Genomic DNA, 12,668 nt, shown 5'->3' with positions numbered 1-12,668 from the left:
TTATCTAGCTCCCTGTTTCTGCTTAGACACACCAGGAAAACACTCAGCTCTTGCTGTCACACACCCACACAGTTCACAAACGCAGCCCCAAGAAGCCACCGGTGTGGCGCTGATCACAGCGTGTCCGGTACAGAGATGGTAACAACAGAGTAGCCCCAGTGTGGCTGCAGGTGTCATTCCTGCTGTTCTCCAGAGGAAACACTGGATCACAGCCTCTTGCCTACGGAGCATACACTGCTCCCGTCCAGGCACTTGAGCAGCTCAGAGCAGGAGTGCAGACACAGCTCTGTGCCAGACACGGCTCTGTGCCAGACACGGCTCTGTGCCAAAATCCTGTGGACATGGAGGAAGGTTGGAAGAAGTTGCTGGGGCCTGCAGCATTTCCTGCTCTGCCTGGAACAGAGCTAGGGAAAAACAGAGCTGTATCCCCCTTCCTCTATTTAAAGAGAATTCTTTCAGGTTTATAAAATATACCTTTTAGGCAGTGTCTTCTAAGCTTCTTTCAATAGCTTTTTGTCCTCTTGTATTGGTCAGAGAAGAGGCCATCTCTTGATTTTAAGCCTGACAAGTCAGAGGTATTCCCTGGTGATTCAGAGTCCCCTCCTCGCACACAGGATACCCTGAAGCAAAAGGGGGGCCTTCATGTTGCCTAGGGCAGAAAAACAAGATTCCTACAAATGCATCACTTTCAAGCTCTTCATGGGTTTAGAGTCTTAAAAGGTCAAGGGCATTTTCTCGTTATTACAAAGTTGTTTATTATAACAATGCATCAGTCTCAAAGGCAAGAGTTCTAAGCATGTGGTCTTACTAAAAGTTATAAGGCTCAAAGTCCCAGTGGGGCATAATAGCAAATTGACAGAGAGTCCCAGCCATGGGGGCAAAGCAGATACACGAGGACTTCCAGTCACGGGGAAAGGCAGATTGACAACGGGTCCCAGCCACAAGGAACAGCAGGTTGGGAAGGAGTCCCAGCCACAGGGAAAGGCAGATTCCCAACTCAGATTCCCATCCCAAGAAGCGTTCTCTGCAGCGGCGGCGAGAAGGGCAGAAGCTGCTGCCATAGCAGTGGCAGCAGCAGTGGCAGCAGAAACAGCAGAGGCACCCCCCAGGTGATAATACCTGAAAAGTCCTGGATGGCTCCCTGGCAATGGCTACCTGGCAAAGCCCCGTTCACTCTTGTTGTAGATGGTAGCAAGATGGGCCGATCAGTCAAAGGATGGACGGATCAATGCCATTGCCCCAAAACAGGGGATTTTTACCCATAAACCATAAATGCATATTCACACCCTATCTATAGGTTACCCAATCAGCTAAGAACACAACTCTAAAACATTCTACACCAATCTAAACCAAATTTTTGAAGTACGTGAAACTACAAAAAAACCTACGAAGGATGGTATCAAAACCTGCGCATACAGCGTATCTATTAAGGTTAAAAGCTCTATCATATGCCATATCGGTTAACGTAAAAGGTTCTATCTCATTCACGTAAAAATTGTACCCGCTCCATCTGTGAGTGATGTTCTGCTTTGTTTTTGTTATGTCTACAGCTAAGTTACCTGGACCTTGTGCTGGCTGACAGATGCTTAAGGCACTTGGAGTGTATTGACTATAAACGAAAATCTAAACTTCCACCTCACACGGTGTACGTGGCTTAATGTGTTTTAATTTCTCTAAAGGCTTTAATTCAATCTTTACATTTCTCTCTCCCCGGGGAACCCGGGGGACACGCACTCCAACACATCGCTACTGTAATTTGCCCTTATTCTAGACTTCCCTAAGATTTCTATTCAAACAGTAGCCCTGGGATGTCTGTGCATGGTTTAAGTGCTAGAGCTGCCAAATCATCAAGAACCCTGCTCAGGCACAGCCAGGTACCAAAACCTGTCCACATCTTGTCCTTAGCAGAGCTTCCTATGCACCCAGAGAAACAAGTCATGTGTGCAAGCTTGTTGCAGCCTTTGACATTGCAACCATCTTGAAAAGTATACAGGAATACTATTGGAAGTACACGCTTCAGGTTTTTATAAGATAAAGACAGCACTACGGCTTCATATCACAGCTTTGACCCCAAGAGCAAGTGGGAAAAAAACACAATACGTGACAGAGAATATTTAAAAATGCACAAATTACCCGAGCAGTTCTCGGTGGAGTATCTCTTTCAGAAGGTCCCAGAGATGATGCTTGGCTGGTGCTGGTGGCATTCTGAGATGGAGCTGTTTTTTCTGTAAGGATGGTCCAGCATTTCAGGGCACAAGATAAAAATATCAACTGTCATAGTACTTTCCTCACAGGGAAAATGGATCTTCATTTACCAGAGAGTTTTCTGAAGTGGCTGTTGTCCTGACTGAACTTACTGAAAAAGGGTCTCCCATGTCTGCCTAACTCTTTCACTGTAGCCAGGTCAATCTTCCTGAATGTGTTTAAAGAAAAGTTATTCCAGACTAAAAGATCCTCATTTTCATCCAGGTTGACTACCTGTGGGCAGACGTTTGAAACAGAAATGTTCATTACACCTAGATGCAGACCACAGATGTACAACTGGTAAAGCTAAGCTAAGGCAAAGCTGAAAAGAAAATCCTGCACCAGTTTTCCAGGACTTTTGTTTGATGTGAAGAACAAAGCAGCTGTCATGTGAGAAGCAGCAATATTAAACAAGTGTGGTCCCTTTGGGCAGTAGAAATTTGGATGTAAGTAAATCCCAAACTGCTGCAAGCACATAGGAAATGTACACTAGGAAAACCTCTGCCTGCACCAGGCATCCAGGTTTTTTGGTCTCTGATACAGCCTTGAGAGTCAAGATGCACTATGCCACAACTCTCAGTCTTCACCATCTCAAATACATGGAGAAGCCAACTTTTTCCTTTTTGTTTCCTCTTCTTTTGACTAAGACCTGAGGAACACCATCACCATTGGCAGATCCATATTTTCCACCCTCAGGAGGACACCTGCTGCCCTCTTGTTTCACCCAGCTGCATTGCCAGGGCAGAGCACAGCCTGGGCCTGTAACAGGGCGTGTTTTCATCATGCCATGAAGCACCACAAGATGCTGGCATTTGTCTCCACAAACAGAACTGCTTTTCTTTCTCAAGTGCCCACACAGAGGGAACCACAGCTTCCTATGGAAGAGTTGTAGGTAACAACCTACCTAGAGCAGCCACACTTCAACAGCTTAAAAGGAACAAAGATATCCAGCATCAGGAATTCACTTCTTAAAAGGAGAACTAAGGTTGTGTTGGATGAGAAGGAAGGCTGTGCGTATAAGATCTCAGCAAGTTCATGCTACTGGTTTTTCATGTATAGCAAAAAAATGACACCACCTCCCTAGGCAAGCTCAGAAAAATGTGAAGAATAGCTTTCAGGATGTAATGCTGTTCACACAACCCTTTCAGAATGCAAACCAATACCTTGAGGTAGTTCACTCTGCAAACAAGACAGTACTTCTTCAAAACCTCTGTTGACAAGAATGAAGGGAAAGGGAGAAAACTTTTTCACCTTTTACCCTCTGAGGAGCTGAGCTTTGAAATCTTATCACCAACTTGAAATTGAAATCTGCAATCCCATTGGGATGGCAGAACACGGCTCTCATTAAAAATTGGGAATGTCTTCAGGGTGATAAAACCGTGCCACTGCCCTGGGCAAACACAGCAACAAACCTCACGGGTTCAAGGAATGAGTTCTTAAAAGTCACTGTGGGATGAAACTGTATCCATGTTGAATTTTCCTCCCTTGACTAGGTTCAAAACCACGTTTTTCATGGCTAAAAAGGAAATATTCCTGCTTGGTATAGTAACGCTTGCATAATTCAGCAATGGTCCTACGTGGACTGGGAATATTTAAAAAGGAGGGAGAGAGCCTCTGCATCCCTCAATCAATGTGAATCGTAAGAATGGCTGTGATAAAGAAATACCAACGGAACTAAAAGGAGAACTGGAAGAGTTGCTGAATAGTAACTGGTGTCAAGGAAGATGAAGACTCAATCCACACGAGACCAAAGAAGCTCTGTGCTCAAAGTTCAGCCATCACCTCTATCATGTAGGATTTGCCTGGAACACCCTTCCCTGGAAGGCAATCCCCACAGATCCCAGCAGCAGCCAAGTACCACTGAGATGCCACCAACTCCATTCAAATGAAATACTGTCCTATGCAGTTACCAAATTTGTCTCCTCAGATATTTGTCTCAGGAAATTTTAAGTACTGCAACAAACTGTTTCACCCTGAAAAGTTACTCCATGGAGCAGTTAAACAGTTCAAGGGAAGGAGAGAGGATGAAATACAGCATGAGAAGCAATAGCATTACAAAGAATTTATCACTGCCAGCTCTTCTAGCAAAACAACAACAATGCCCCAAAAGTTTTGAAGGTTTCTTTTCTCTGTCCTCACATGGAGTTGCAGCTGGTGGGAAACTGGGTAAAGTTGATGGAAAAACTTAAATAAGGAGCATTTCCTAAGCCTCTGGTTAGTTTCTAATTGAAACCCTGAAGTAAGACAGCTAAGAGGTAGCATTGCAGGCACCAACTCCAGGATCTCACCTCCTGAAGGATCTTTCCATGGGATTCCTTGTCCTTCTCCACAACTGCTTTTCTCTGTAAGTGGGCAAGTAGCTCTGGCTTCTTGTAACTCTTCAGAGCCAGTAAATGAATCAGCCTGTCTCTGACTGGTCGCTGAGGAACAGTATGGAAAAGTCTCTGGAAGAATTTTGCAGGGTTCATGGGCATTGTTCTCTTCCTCCCAGGCACAAGATCTGGAGAGGTGTGTGGGGCTCTGCTGAGCTCTGGTATTTTAAATTCAGCAAAGGAAAACAGAAAAGGATTTGTCAAATGGAGGGTTGGGAGAAGGCAAGGAAGGTGATTCAAAAGGATGTACCAAGACTGTTGAAACTCTATTTGTTCAGCAGTTATAGATCAGTAAGAATCCAAACAGTAAAGCATTAGGAAGAAACAGTCATTGAAAAAACCTGGTAATGGAGTGATACTGGAGGGGAGGTTTTAATATACATCCTTTATATGCATGATGTTTTTAGATGATTTCCCTGCTGTGTAAGCTCAAGCATTGAGCTATGTCAAGAATGGCACGGACAGTGGGATGAAGTGCCCCCTCAAACCCAAGTTTGCCAACACCAGAGCTTGGGATGCCATCCAGAAGGACATGGAGAACCTTGGGAAGTAGGGCCCTGGGCACCTCCTCAGCTTCAACAAGGCCAAGTCAAAGTGCTGCATCTTTGGGCTTGGGAACCGCCCTGGCACTAAGGCAGGCTGGAGGATGAAGGTGGGGAGCATTTGAGGGTGCTGGTGGATGAGAGGCTGGGCTTGACCTGGCAACGTGTGCTGGCAGCCCTGAAAGGCACCCGTGTCCTGGGCTGCATCAGGGGAAGTGTGGCCAGCAGGTCGAGGGAGGGGATATGACACACTGGGCTCTGTTTTGAAACCAAGAACTCATGCTTGGTGGCTGGTGGAAACTTCACAAGTATTGGTGAGAAATCTGGGAACTTTATCTTCTCCATCAGACACATAGAGACTAACCTTCCTTTACATGTTCCTTCAACCTCTCAATGTAAGTCAAATTTTTAATGCCACTCTCCACTTCCTGTTCTTTGGACCACCCATCTCTGATATTCACCTGCAAACCTCCTTGCACAAACATCATACAGTTCAATTATTCAGAACACTGTAAACTTGCCAGTCGTCAAGTGAAGGCACTACTAATGTTTTGAGAAGGTAAATCCAATGTAAATACAGAAACTTCCCACAGCATTCAAGCAAAACACCTCCTAAAACCATGAATGATTTCTAAAAAAAATTACCTGAAAACGTAACAAGGCATTAACATGAAAATTAGGTCAGAGTTCTTCACCAAGAGGGTGGTCAGGCATTGGGACAGGCTCCCCACAAGACTGCTCATGGCATCAAGTCCAACAAAGCTCAGGAAGCATTTGGACAAGGTCCACAGGCACATGGTGCAAGTTCTGGGGGCAGAGCTGGACTTGCACAGCCTTGTGGATACCTTCCAATTCAGCAGATTCTTTGATTCTGTGACAAAGCCCAGTCCTTAACTGATACTGCACGGAGCATGTGGCAAAGGCACCCTGTACCCTACCAGCAAGCAGACCTGTCTCATCTCAGTGCCAGCCCAAAGCAAAAGTGGCCCCAAGTTCCACAATTGTCTTACTACTGTCAGTCCTCAGACCCCAGTTACTCAATGTTAAATATTCCCTTAGGATCTATGTAAACCACCACCAAGAATCACATAAATCATCATTCAAATGTGAAACAGATCTTTGCAAAGAGAAAACCTGAAGTTTAGTTTTGTCTCTCCAAAAAGACCTCATGATGCTGTCTTGAAGTGCTCTGCACCGAGCTAAGGCAGAGCAAGAGCTGCACCTTCAGTGGCAGGGATGTCCCTGCAGGCACATGACTGCAGCCACAGCCAGCTGGGAGCCCATTTATCTCAGGGCAGCTGGCTGTATCTGGCTCAGCTCACTGCTGCAGGCAGCACCACTGAGTGCCTGTAAGGGGAACCTCCACCTCATGTCTGCCTGAGCCAGACACCTTGGGGAAACAGTACTCAGAACAGAATAATAGCAAATGACACCACCTAAGCACCTTGTGCTTTGTGGGAAATGATGGAATCAGTGGGGGGATGACATCATTACTTTCACTTTCCTTGAAAAGAACCTCATGTGATACGTAACAACAGTCCCTCATTAATGACCAAGACAAAAAATTCAATCAAGCAGTTTTCCATACTGACCTTATGAAATTCTAGGTGCAACTTCCTCACGGTAATTTTTTGTCAATTTCCAACGAAGGTGAAGGGAGGAGGACAGTGCCTTGGTCCTCCAAAGTCCAGTTGCAAAACCAAAACCTTAGCTACCAAGGTAGGGAATGTAGGTGCTTTGGGTGCTCCAAAGCTTGACCTCAGTGCTCCAAATTCCAACCAGTCAAGCAGTATGGCAACAAGGAAGGACTGGCAGGCTTTGTCAGAGGAAAACAGGTCAATGGCTGAATGCAGTGACAAGAGATTGCAAGGCTGACCACAATCACTCCACGATCTGAATGGTTCTCCTTTCTTTGCTACTGTTTTGTTTCTAGGGGTTTTGGAGCTGTCTGTAGAGCACTTGACACTGCCACAGGACAGGAGGTAAATGTCAGCAGCCCATACAGACTCTGCTGCTCTCGAGGGCTTTCGTCTGTGGTGTGAGCTGTGGCTGCAGCTTTGGGTAGAGCTGTGTTGAAAAGAAGCACGGCCTGGTGCCAGCCAGTAAATTGCCATTATGGCAGTTTTTATCCTTCTCAGCTGCCAGAAGGAAGACAAGGAGGGCAGTGGTTCCTTTCAGAGAAGGATGCTCTCAGTCACTCTCAGTTGCTAAACAAAGGTGGTGCCTCTTAGAGCATCTCAGTGCTTTTTGGGGCTACAGCTTGAGTCCTGAATGCTCATTTCTGGCTACCACCAAATACATCTGAAGGTTTCTGAGAGTTCCTTAGCCACCTGCAGTGCTGCATGTGGGAACTGCGCACAGGGAGAGATCTGCAAGGTGTCCCTCAAAGCTCTAAGCCCTGCCCACAGCCCAAGATGTATCCACAGAGTACCAAGGCATGGATTACTACTTCTGAAGTACAGAGAAACAGATGTGTGGTCAGAGTTTGTGGGTGATTGTTGAGACACCATTGTTAACAAGTGCACAAGGCAAAACGTCAGTGGCTGCGTATCCTGTAACTGGCCCCCAATGGAAGAGAAACGGGCTGTAGGAATGTCAGCTCCTAATGACTCCTTTCTCTAATCACAGAACACTTCAGCCCAGCTTAGCTGTGTCACTGCAAAATCACTGTCTCCTTGTGCATTGTGGTCTCATACCACCACTTTCTAAAGTTACTGCTTTTCAATGTCACTTTAGGTGGCCATAAAGAAAATAAATATCGCAGGACTCAGGAAAGAAGCAATTACACATTAATGAAATCAAGGTCATGAAGAGGCATAGGAGTCCCAGTGTTGTAAATTATTTAGGCAGGTGAGTGGTCATGGTCTTATGCCATGAATGTTTGTTTAAACACTAAAAGGTTAAAAATCCACTTTGGCCACTGGCAGAAAAGAGAGCTGTTAACTATTGGTTCCTTATTATTTGGATGGCAAGAGAGTGCATTTTGTCTGCATGAGCCTTCTCTGGCACATATGTATTTTGACAATTGTTCAAGAACCTGGATCAACCCTACCACAGGAAGTCAATGCCCGCTAAGTTCACTGCCTCCATGTTGTTTCAGGATTGATTTTTTCAAGTTTCTTCGATGCTGATGAACCATCCTAGAGAGCATTTCCCTTGCATTGTGGCCCCTGTGTTCCATGGCTGTCCATGCCAGGAACACTGGGTGTTTTATTCCAGAAATAGCACGAGTGAGAAGTTTTCTATCTTGGCTGTTACTAAATGGCATCTTTCACTTGCTGGGCATCTAAGAGATCTCCTTTTTCACAGCTGTGCCATTCTCCTTGAGACTGCATAGACTGCAAACAGCGCACAGCCTCGAGGGAGTGTCTATTCCTTTTATTCTGTCCTTGCCACAAAGGCAAAGAAGAATCAAGCAAAAACCAATGTAGCCATGCATGTTCATCTGCACGGCCTTGTTTCCTTCTTTCAGCTACCTGGTGCATGAGGAGGCCTGGCTGGTGATGGAGTACATGGATGGAGGCACCCTGAGCGATGTCATCTATGAGACTCGCATGGCTGAAGATGAGATCGCAGCTGTCAGCCGGCAGGTTAGGGATCCATGCTGTGCTTCCGAGGGCTTGGGCAGGGTCATCTGGGAAAGAGGCTCAGCACTGGAGTGATTCCATGTGCCAAGCTTTGTTTCTGTGTTGCTGGTTGCTATGGGCAAGCAAGAGCATCTCAAGTGAACTGCCAGCCAGGGCCCTTGCACTCACCCTACTCTGTTCCTTTACTCTTATCCCCCGCTGTTGCATTCTCCCTCTGTCTCTTGCATTTGCTGCTCCCCATCTTGCCTCTCTAAACTTTTGCCTGTCTGCACTGCATTCCTTGCCTGTAAAAGCAAAGGTGCTGGTTGGCAGGATTTGAAAACGAAGAGCAAAGACAAAAGAGAGACTCATTTCTCTCAGTCCTCTGCTGAAAAACTTACAAGTGCAGCCAGAATGCTCCTTGCTTCTGAGCACATCCACTGCGGCAGCAGCCATTCTGGCTGGTTTGCAGGGCACAGTCTACAACAGCAATTGCTGTTCCTCCTTCCAAAGCTCACGCTTTTCTTTAGAAAGGTGCTGCTCTGCTAGTGTTGCAGCAGCAAGGTCTTCCTGTCAGTGGCACTGTGTCCTGCCATTAGTCCCCATTCCCCTGGAGAGGGAATCTTTTAGAGCTGTTTCCTTTCTTGTGTGATGAAATGCCAGCACTCAGTTTTGCCCTCCTGTTTCTGTTTTTCCTCTCAGTGCCTACAAGGACTGGATTTTCTTCACTCGAACCATGTGATTCATCGAGATGTGAAGAGCCGCAACATCCTTCTCAGAACTGATGGCTCTGTCAAGCTGGGTCAGTATAGTGTTGGTCAGGTGCAGCGTTCCAGGGATTTGGGGTGTGGGGCTGCTTTTGAGTGACTGCCAGCTCCCCACAAATGCTGCTGGGCCCGTGCAGTGAGCATGCACGGTTGCAGGGTGCACAGATGTAGGGCAAGGAACGAGCAGTCCAGAGTGTCATTGCTCCCGTGTGTGTCCTTTCCAGAGTGAGGGAGCTATGAGTCTAAAGCTTCAGAGGAACAAAAGTCACTGCTGGAGGCAGCGTAAAAAGTGTGGGAATGTTTTAAGTAGGCAATGCCATATTTCCTTGGCTAAAGTCCTGAGGAAACAGAGAAGGGACAGTTGTCCAGAGGATTCAACAGCACATTCCCAAACTTGCACTGGAGAATTCTTTTGCTTGGTTTCCTGGTTGCAAACTATTAAACTAAAAAGAGTCTTTTGCTTTTTCCCCAGCTGATTTTGGCCTCTCTGCTCAACTCACTGCTGAGCAGAGCAGACGGAGCTCGGTGACCGGGACTCCTTGGTGGATGGCGCCTGAAGTGGTGACAGGTCGACCATATGGTCCCAAAGTGGACATATGGTCGTTTGGAGTTGTGGGAATGGAAATGGTGGAGCAAGAAGTTCCTTACTGGAAGGAAAGTAGTCGCTCGGTAAGGTGCAAATACTCTCTGATCCTGCTGCCTTTCCCACCTATCCCACGTTCTCAGACAAAATCTCATTGCCATCTGCTGCAATTACTTCCAGCCCGGTCCCCTTCTAAAAATGTCCCTGCAGCACATCGGCATCTGCTGGAGGTTTGGTTGCATCAGTGGGGGAACTCAAGCCTTACCACACACAAACAATCTCCATTCTCAGGCAACATTTTGCTTTCACTTATATGTCATTCCAGCTCTTTTGGCTGTGGCAATGGCCCTAGTAATAGGAAACAAGCCTCTTAGAACTGGTGTTATTTTTCCTGAAATGAAGGCAAGAAATCCAAACCAAACAAATTTCTAAAACAGTGGTTTTGAGAGAAGAAGTGCACCCCCATTCTTCCCGTAGGGAAACTTGCCTGAAACGTGGCCATGAGGCTGCAGAGTCTCTTGTGCTTCTTGGGCAGTGTTGCTGAAGCACTCAGTAACCATGTTTCTTTCATAACCCAAGCCACTTTCTCCATGTCACCAAGCTGAAGCCTGGTGATGTGGAGAGCCTGCCAAAAGGAGCCCTTTTTTTCCTGGCACTTTCTAGGATGGGTATTGGCGATTGATGAGAGATGGGAAGACTGATTCGGTGATCAGAATTCAATTTTACTCAGGTTTCCCAAAAGCTTATATACTATTTCAAACAGGTTAATGATTTCTACTACAATAATCAGGTTAAAAATCACATAGAAAACTCTTGCATTTTGCAACAATTCTTTGCTTGCAGAAGTTGATTGAATCTTCTCTCTTCCCATAAGCAGGTGTAATCCCATCTCCTGTAATTTTCACCGTTCTGTTGGTTCCTGCCATGGCATCTTGGTTATCACACTAGCTATGCTAATCAAGTCTGCTTGACTCTCTGTCTTGTGTATTCCCAGATCTCCCCCTTCTGTATTAACCAAGAACACTCCCTTGAGGGCTTTATTAATTAATCTCTGCACACATTGAAGCAAGCAAGGTATCATAGCTAATACAATTATTATTAAAATCATTACATGCATTCCTATCCCAAGAAAATCTTTTAGCCAAGGTGTCAAAGCCCAGCCACTAAACAGGTTATCTAGCCAAGATCCAGATTCTACCTTTAGTTTAAACACACTGTCTTTTAGCTGCTGAATGCTTTTATGGATAGATTCTGAGTGATCAGAAAGATTCATACAACACATTCCACCATCGAAATCTTCACATCCATGGCCCTGAGCAAGGAGGATAAGATCAATGGCTGCACAGTTTTGAAGGGTAGCATGTCATATACTGTCAACATCTGTTAATAAATTTGATAAAGCTGAGCTGCTGGCATTTGTCCGCTTTGCCAGCCAGCAGGCTATCTTATTTAATTGACTTAAGGCCTTTTTTGCAGCCAGTCCTGGCAAAAGCAAAGAAGCCCAATTCATCTGGGTCACGGACCACAAAGACAGTTCATCATCGCAGTATTCATCAAATGCATGCAGACTGTGCCTTATTCTGTGGGGATATTTGTGCTGTAAAATCATGGACATATTGGCGCAGTCAGTCATCCCAAACTACAGGGACCTCCCTTTATGTGTGAAGGGATAGCAGCCCAGGCCCGATCCCCACAAACCAGAAACATTCCTGATGGCAGCCACAGTGGGGCATTACTGGATTTGAGAGGGCTGCCAGAAGTGTAATTGCACCAAGAGGTCTGATTCTTATGCAGGATGATAGGGAGAAACATCCCAGGCTTTTGACTGATTTTTTCCTGTGTAATCAAAATTAACACAAAAATCAATTTTTACAGAACCCAGGAGTTCTAATTCTTGTGGCTCCAAGGGTGTTATAGGAAGGTAAGGAGTCCACTGATCCCGTGTATCAACAGGATTTGAGCTCTGTACTATGCTTTTGGTAGTTTCTGGTATTGGCCAGCAATCTAATGGCAAACTGACTAAACAGGTTGAAAATGGAATTTCTGGGGATGCGATGGCCAGGCATAAGGTATCTTGTTTGGTTGCATTAGCCAGAGTTATCCCAACATTTATTTTGGGTTGATCAACAGGCCAGGCTGTGCTACAGAAGGCAAGCAATGCTAATAAGTATAGCATTCGATTTAACTCCGTGGTGCCTTTGTTTGTTTGTTTAGAACTATGTTGTGGCAAAAAGAAAAAATCTTTTTTAGCTTATCCCCTTTTGGTCCTTGTTCAAGGACTATCCTTTTTGGTGGTCAGTTACAACTAAAAATTCAATGGCTTTATACCTGTTTTGCATTACGCTTTTGCCAAAAAAGGCTCTGTGATATCACCAATTCCCACACCCTTTACACAGACGTCAAACCCAAAAGTTCACAGTTTCCTTTCTAGGTAGAACAAAGGATGTAATCAACTGCAGTCTGAGTGGGATTCCTCCTCCTCCTCCTCTCCCAGGGGCTCAGTGGCGGTGGCGTCCTGGCTTCTGTCAGCTGTCAATAGAGGTTCCTGGAACGGCTTCACGTTTTTTGCCGCAATCCAGCGAGGTCCTTTTTCT

The sequence above is a fragment of the Prinia subflava genome, chromosome Z, assembly GCF_021018805.1.
Source record: "Prinia subflava isolate CZ2003 ecotype Zambia chromosome Z, Cam_Psub_1.2, whole genome shotgun sequence".
Lineage (NCBI taxonomy): Eukaryota > Metazoa > Chordata > Aves > Passeriformes > Cisticolidae > Prinia > Prinia subflava.
This window is presented reverse-complemented; position numbering follows the sequence as displayed.